Below are 8,680 nucleotides of genomic sequence, written 5' to 3' on the forward strand. Positions count from 1 at the left end.
TACTTCTAGTCAATCTGTCTACCCTTTTTCCTGATACTTTCTCATAATTTCTCATAATTCTCATAATTCTTTAAGAACTAGTCAAATCAAATGAATTGCAGTTCCTCATATTCTACTTTGATTTTTTTCATAAAGTTTGCTCCATTTGATATTACCTTCAGATATCTATATAGACAAGAACAACTTCTTTCTTCACCACTCTACTCAAGGATATTTCTACTGTCATGAATTAAGCAATTCCCCTTCCTCTTCCTCTGAATTCTTTACAGTTCTGAATCTGTGTGGTTCCTCTCACTCTTTATACTCTTTCTCTTTGGCGTTAAGCTTCTTGAAAATAAAGATTGTGCCCGTTTTACCACTGCTACTTACATAGAGCTTATCCTGATATGTTGGATGTAGTTATTTAATAGAAAAAAAACATGTTAAATGACTAGTCAGGAAAATTATTGTAGAGGAAGTATTGGAGTGACATTAAAAGATGGGGCAGGATTTGGATAGTGAGTGGGGGGAAAGGAAAACAATCATTGCAGAAGGAGAAGAAACCCAGATTACTGAAAGTAGAGAGTGCTTGCAAAATGGTCAGGGCGAACATTGTTAGAAAAATAGTTCTGGATCAAACTGAATGGGATATTGAGTGTTATGATAAAGAGCACTGATTATTCCCTTATATTTTCCACTTTCTTGTACTTCAAAACAAACTGTCATAAAACATCACCTTGAAGCCAATGGAGGCTGAAACTGAACACCTTCAAGAAGACAGTTTCCACTCAAGATGGCATCAAAGAGCATATATTCCCAATTCTTTTATGCGTAAGAACATTCTACAGGGCTTACAACAATCTAGCTAGTGAGAATTACATTGTTATAGATGAAAACCTGGAATGTACTGTGTATCAAAAGGGCAGGTTGAATCATGACTTGAACATACAAGTTGGCATAGAGGCATATATTAGTTAGGATTATGTGGGTAACAGAAAGTTTAGATTGATTATGCAATTGGCTACCATAGACTGGATGTTTATTTCCCTAAAATTCAAATAAAAAGGAAAACACAATGGTCCAAAACCTCTAGAATGCAGCAAAAGCAGTTCTAAGAGAGAAGTATATAGCAATATATGCTTACCTCAAGAAGCAAGAAAAATCTCTAAAAACAAAACAAAAACAAACAAAAACAAAAACAAAACCCTAACCTTACACCTAAAAGAACTGGAAAGAAAGGAGAAAACAAAGCTTAAAGCCAACAGAAGGGAGGAAATAAAGAATAGAGTAGAAAGAAATGACATAGAAATTAAAAACACACAACAGAACAGATCAATGAAACCAGAAGCTGGTTCTTTGAAAAAATTAGTAACATTAATAAACCTCTAGACAGACTTTTAAGTTAAATCATAACATCCAATGTGTTGGTTGTGGAACTGGCACCTTTGAGAGAAGAGTAGGTTGAAAGGATAGATGCTTCATGAATGGGATTACTGCCCCTATAAAAGGCTTCAGAGAGCTCCCTTGTCCCTTCTCCTACATAAGTTTATAGTGAAAAAGATGCCTTTCTATGGACTAGTAAGTGGACCTTCACCAGACAGTGAATATGCTGGAACTTGATCTTGGAGTTTCCAGCTGTAAAAAATAAATGTCTGTTAAGACACCCAGCCTATGGTATTTTTATTAAGGCAGCCCAAATGGACTAAGATGCTGACCCACAAGGGACTAGGGCCAACTATTTAAATTATAATATTCTGGGAAATCAGTAAATATCCATTTAATCTGTGATATATGAATTAGTTCATTCTAAAAGTATTTATTAAATATTTCCCATGTTCCCAGGCATGGTTATGAGCACTGAGGACGTAGAAACAGACAGAGAGAGAGAGAGAGAGAGAGAGAGAAAGAGAGAGAAAAAGAGGTAGATATTAAGAGAGAGAAATCTTTGGTGACCATGGAACTCGTTTTCTGGACAAATGGGTGTGATGTCATAAAATGATTCTTATCAACAGACAATAGGACTTCAAGGTTTTCTTACTAGGGTTCATTAGGAATAGAGTCCAATCTCTTGGAAAAGAAGACTGGGTTCAAGCTTCACTGAGGGGAGCTCAAAGAATGCAATCAGGGTAATTCTTAACCTTACTGGGCATGTATGTAGAGGAAGTGGGGAGAATGTAGCAGTGACATGGCTATCGAGGCCCCAAAGTGGACCTACAACAGTCATTTTAATTCTATAGCCCACCTCTTCCTGGAAATGAATGTTCCATTCTGATAACCATTTTTATAGGGATGAAAATGAGCTGACATGAAGCTAAATAAGCCTGGTTTTCTGTAATGACAGCATGTGGAATGGTAGCACAGAGTAGCAGTCTCATAGATGGATTTTGGCAGTAGCTAGACAACACTTTAATCACTTACTATTTGTTAGATGTGGGGAAATTTACTTAAACACCCAAACTTCAATTCTTTTTAGTACGTTATACCTGCTTCGCAGGTAAATTGCATGGGTACATTGGCTCACATGTGTGTGACAGTATATGCACGTATCAGAGAACGACATGAGATGAGGCATTTCAAACTTACAGTACGGTATCTTAACACACCACTGGAACCCTAGAATTTGGCAGCTGTTACTTCATTTTAGTAGTGAGAATTGATAAAAATAGAAACACGACCAGAGTATAACAGGGTTGGTTTGAAGCAGTGGGTGATAGGGAAGATGGAAAGATGTGTGAGGGGAAGAGGATGGTAGTTCCAGGCACCTGCAATCTCGTTTTTCCTGACTAGGATGTGAAGGTGTAGAATTTCTCTGCCATGACATAGAATTTCATTCACAGAAATGCATAAAAAGAGAGTCTCCCAGGAGTTGTAACCTGGATATTGATTTGCACATAATCAATTAAACCAACTGAGTTTCAATTCTCTTATCTGTAAAATAAAGATAATATTAAAGTTTTTCCCACAAGATTGGCTTGTGCATCAATAAAATCAGGAGAATAAAAGTACTTTCCCCAGTGCTTAATACATTGTGAGTGTTCAAAAAATCTTTATTCATCCAAACCTGTTTGGCGTTGGATTAAAAAAAAAAAAAAAAAGTAAGAGTAGTGGCAGTTCCTGATATAAAGTAACCGTGCTGGTTAATTTTCTGTGTTGATTTACCTGGGCCTGCTCAGGTAATTAGTCAAGCATTCTTTTGTATGGTTTCAATGAAAGTGATCCTAGATGAGATTAACATTTAAATGAGTAGACTCCCAGTAAAATAGATTACCCTCCATAATGTGAATGGGCCTCATCCAATCAGTTGAAGGCCTTAGTAGAACAAAAATTGATCTCCCCAGAGCAAAAAGGGATTTTGCTAGTAGACTGCCTTTGGATTTGAACTGCAACTCTGTAGTTGCAACCTATCTCTCCATTAACCTTTCTTAGTGGGATGTAAAAGAAGTATCATGTGAAGTATAGTCCTGGGAGATAGTCATGTGGCGAAAGAATGACAAAAACAAAAACAGACATCAACCAGCACTGGAATGATGCCTATTTGCTACAGGGATTCCCTGAAGAGGTGTTAGTATATAGCATCTGGCAAGATCTTACTGTAAGAACAAACCTGTATATGGTTTGAAATATGCTGAATATTTTTAAAATTACTAATAGTAAAATATTTGTTCATTTCATAGTAAGCTTAGCTCTTCTTACTTAAAGCTCATTTTAAGAAAACTATTTCAAATATATTTTTTATTTTCTTAAATGACTTTATTTATTTATTTGACAGAGAAAGAGAGAGAGAGAGAGAGAGAGAGAAAGAGAACAAGCAGGGGGCGCAGCAGGCAGAGGGAGAGAGAGAAGCAGACTCCCCACTGAGCAGAGAGCCTGATGCGGGACTCAATCCCAGGACCCTGAGATCATGACCTGAGCCAAAGGCAGCTGCTTAACCAAATGAGACACCCAGGTGCCCTCAAATATAATTTTAAAACTGAAATGGTATCATTGGGTGGATTTCAGCGGTACTTTGAAACTATTTCTATTTTGGGGGCACCTGGGTGGCTCAGTGGGTTGAGTGTCTGCCTTTGGCTTAGGCCATAATCTCAAGGTCCTGGGATGGAGCCCCATGTAGGGCTCCCTCTCAGTGGGGAATTTGCTTCTCCTTCTGCACCTCTCCCTGCTTATGCTCGTGCACACTCTCTCCACCACGTGAGAACACAGTGAAAAGGTGGTCTTATAAAAGTCAGGAAGAGGGCTCTTATCAGAACCCGACCAAGCTGGCACCCTGTTCTTGGACCTCCAGCCTCTAGAAATTATGTTGTTTAAGCCCTGATATTTTGTTATGGCAGCCTGAGGTGACTAAGTATATTATCATTAAAAATGGCACTTTAAACCAGAGTAACAAAAAATTCTAATACAATCACTTTCTTCATACTTTTGTATTATAGAACAGTATCTGTCTATATGCATGGATATCTCTAACATAGTTGCTCATCATAAAAATGCCCACATTGATGTCATTATCCTTGTGCTAGCACTGGGTAAATCAGGTAAATGCATGCCTTACAACTGCACCAAACTCTTTTTAAGCAGAATTTTATGAACACATGGAACCCAAAGATATATGGCAACCTACAAATTTAATTTATCTTAACCCAGTTAAATTTTATGATCACAGATAATGATATGATGAATAAAAAAAAATCCATATATGCCCTGAATGATATCATATGCTAACATTTGCATGAATGGTATATGTCAGCTCCATTTACATAAATGGTTTAGATAAATTGTGACTATTACTATCATTAAGTGTATTAATAATGTGTCTTGTGGCAATTTTAATGGAGTCTGTTTGCAATTGGTGGCTTTCAAATTATGGCTCTTATTACTCCTCTTTCAAATCAGGTTTAAGTGTCTCTCTACCCTTAAAGCAGAACCCAACTGACATAGTAAGTTTCAAAACACTTTTCCAAAATACATTTTTAAAAGTACAGGCTCCCCTTTGATGGAAGAGGAACAGAATTGGAAAATCTAGCAACTTACTTCCCACAGGTTTTAGGCAAATAAGGAATAACATTGTTCCTGAAAAGTCTTTGTGTACCAACTGAGCTGGTAGCCCTCCCTGAGAAGTTACTACCATGCCCAGCCAAGTTTATGCTCCAGAGAGCTACGTGGCAATTAGGTACGGGCCAGTCACTCATTAAGCTCAGCTAAGGTTACAGTTCTTGGTCACACTGCTTGTTCTACCCTTAGCTTTGACCCAAGGCCACCAAGTCCCTATTATTCCACATCTGCAAAATGACTGACATACTGATCAGTAATAGACTTGAGAATGTGAAACAGATAGAGTTGTATAGGGAATATTCATTCTTGTAAATATTACATCTTAGTGTTAAAAGGGCTACAGATCGGTGTTTGTGAAAGAATCCAGGAAGAAAGGGGTTGATTTGGAAATTAGTCATCAAATTAAAGAGCTGAAATGGAGTTTCTGTGTGTGTGTGTGTGTGTGTGTGTGTGTGTGTGTGTAAGAGAGGGCAATAGAGAAGGATTTTTTATTTATTCTAATTTTCTGATCTGGATAGGAAGATAACAGCAAATCATGAATAGTGAATAGATATTTGCCTCATCCATTATGTCTTCCAAGAAAGATATCACAGTCTTTCTATATGACACATACATTATATTACTCTCCAACTGACCCCATGCATTTTGACAACCATGAACAATCAGTAAAATTCTTGACTATAAATTGTCATGCTTTGCAACTTTATTATGAAGCTACCCAATATTGGAGGATAGCTAGAAACTCAAAACTAGATATTTTTTTGGGAGCAGCTTCTATTTCACCCTGCTGTATCCAGACAAGTGGGAAGCTACTTTTTCTACTATATTTATTTATTTTTACATATTTTTATCTTATCTTCTCAATATTTGTCTTCATTTTTAATTTAAAATAACTAATGGAGAATATCCTCTGAACACTAGGCAAGGTAGGAAAGTCTATATATATGAATATAAATATAAATATATACACACACACATATATGTCTGTATCTATAGATATGTCTATAGATATATAGATATATAAGATTAGGAAACAAAACACAGTGCAATTCACCCTTGCCTTATGCAGCAGGGAATTTTACAGAATTATGCTGAAAGAAGTTGGTAATTGTATACTACAGACTATACATGTACGAGGGTGTAGGGAAGTAAATGCAGTATAAGGGTGATGCAGGTTCAATGTGGTTTCATTTATTTCAAAATGGACTGTAGTGATAATAATAGTGTTTTAGAGCTTTTAAAAGCTTTCTTGCACATCATTCTACTTGATTCTTTTAACAAAAGTGTAATTTAGGTACAACAGGTCCTTTTTTGTTTTGTTTTTATTTTTTACAGATGAAGACATTGATTCTCAGGATAGTCTGGTGGTCTCCATGAGACATGGAAGTAATGAGGAGTTAGAACTGGAGTAAAAGTCCTCTTGGTAAGTCACATCCTGTTTGTTCCTACCACTTCTCTGTAATTCAATTGGAAGTGACAAAATCTTTCTGACTGGCTCATATTATTCCATCTCTAGGAAGAAGTTACCTTTGGTGGTTTATAATCAAATATGGAATTTGCTTTAGGAGATCAGGTAAGTTGTTTACTGGTTTAAATAATTCTACCGTTGTAGAGGTATGTTCCTTTTGAGAATTTAACATGACATTTAATTATTCTAAGCTATAGGTCCATTAGTAAAAACCTGAAGAATGGGACAAATTTTAAAAAGCAATAGGGAATACAATGATGGTAATAAATCATAATTACATGGAGAACATGAATACATATACATGTATTCTATTAGTTTATGAAAGCTGGGGCTTTTTCCTCTTTCTCTGTATACGGTGTTCTTCTCCCAGTTCCTAGTCTAATGCCTTACTTTTAAAGGTTTCAGAATAATTGCAGAGGCTTTTTCCTGACTTGAAGAATACAGTTGGCAGCACTTGCTGGAACACCTGTTCAGAGCACATCGCGGTTCTAAGAGTCACTCTCCTGGGAAGTGATTTCAGGCTATACTTGTTGGTGGGAGGTTTCCTGCTGAGAACTCTGAAAAAAATCTCTGACATTCAACTGCAGGGCACTTGTTCCTTGATGATATTGTTGTTATTGTTTTCTGTTTTAGTAACATCTTCCTTCCTTAGTGTTTCATAAAGTCAAACAAGGATTCATATCCAGATGTCCATGTCTTCAGCTCAATCGAACTGAAGCAGCTTAAAGTCATTCCAAGACTCTGAAACTGCTTTGGAGAAAAGACAAAGGACTGCATGGGCATTTTATTTACAGTTCATCTTCTTCTTTTTTTTAAATTATTTTCTGTTATGTTGTGTTAGTCACCATATAATACGTCATTAGTTTTGATGTAGTCTTCCAAGATTCATTGTTTACATATGAGGAGGGCATGTATTGTATAGTTCGTCTTCTTAAGGGAAACTTCTTTTCCTTCCCTTCTTTCCTTTTCCTTTATTTCTTCCCACCTTCCTTCCTTCCTTCCTTCCTTCCTTCCTTCCTTCCTTCCTTCCTTCCTTTTTTTCCCCCACAAGGATAGTACTTTAACTAAATAATACTTAGTTACTTTCAACTTCACATGTTTTTCTGAAAACGGTCACTAACTCCTGTCCTAGCCTCAGCTGAGCCTGTGGTTCATTTCTCATTTGCTGAGTGCTCAAAGGGTCTGTCCTATACGTGGAGTCTTTGGCCTTCACGTGTTGCTCCTTTCCTTTCATTCTGAGGCTATTATTGTGGATCCCCCTTAGTTTCTGCTTCAAACAAAAGTTTTTCTCCTTTGCTTCCAAGTCCCTTATGAAAATATGGTGGCAAAGAACATTTCTTTCCTCTCTGGATGATGCTGATGATGTTGCTACATTTGATACTTCTAAACTTTCAATGGCATGTGACAGCCATGCAACTGAACAATTTATCAACATCACCACATTTAATTTAGGACAATCCTGTGAAATAGAGGTCATTGTGACCACACTGCAGGTGAGGAAACTGATAGAAAACCTATTTCCCATGGTCACCCAGCCAATAAATGGCAGAAACAGGTATTAAAAGCCAAAACTCTCTAGAACCTAAGCCATGCTCTTTATATTTACATTATTTCAACTAGGAGAGCCCATCAAGGCAAGTTTTTGAATGCTCACCGAATAAGTTAGGACAAGCTAAGCTCTACTTACCACAGTCACTCAAAGACCTAAGCTGACAGAGGGTCCTTCATAGCACATGACTTTTTCATGGTCAAGGTGGGAAAAAGGGAGGTGGCAAACTGTACTACCTCTGAGAGCTTACACCTAGATGTGCTTTATGTTACTATATTTAATTGGGAGAAGCAAGTCCCATGGCCACTCTTGTCTTCAGTGGCACAGGGAATTGTAAATTGACATATGCCTAGAGGGAAAGGAGAGGTAGAATATTTGTTTAAAAAAAATTCCTTATGATACCCATTATGCTTTAAGTGTTTTGTCAAAATACAACTTGTTTCTGAAACTCTTAACAATACTTGCCTGAAAAATTCTTCTTTTATTTCACTCAGTAAGTTCCTAAAATTTGCTCTATTTAGGAAATCTTTTCAGACTAATTGGATAAGTGGAGGCTGGGTTATGGGTTTCTAATCAGTCGTCTTGGGTCTACCTGCAGTATGTATAGCCCTAACAACTGCCTCATTTGAATAATGGCA

At 37.0% G+C, this 8,680-nt stretch overlaps 1 long non-coding RNA gene across 1 annotated transcript; it reads left to right on the forward strand.

The window, feature by feature from the left end:
- The first annotated feature begins 1,296 nt into the window (after positions 1-1,296).
- On the forward strand, positions 1,297-7,265 carry LOC116572130. Its single transcript, XR_004278135.1, has 3 exons — positions 1,297-1,380; positions 6,124-6,129; positions 7,252-7,265. It is a non-coding gene; the product is annotated as an uncharacterized LOC116572130 (long non-coding RNA).
- Positions 7,266-8,680: the final 1,415 nt, after the last annotated feature.

Source organism: Mustela erminea, chromosome 13, assembly GCF_009829155.1.
Source record: "Mustela erminea isolate mMusErm1 chromosome 13, mMusErm1.Pri, whole genome shotgun sequence".
NCBI classification, from domain to species: Eukaryota; Metazoa; Chordata; class Mammalia; order Carnivora; family Mustelidae; genus Mustela; species Mustela erminea.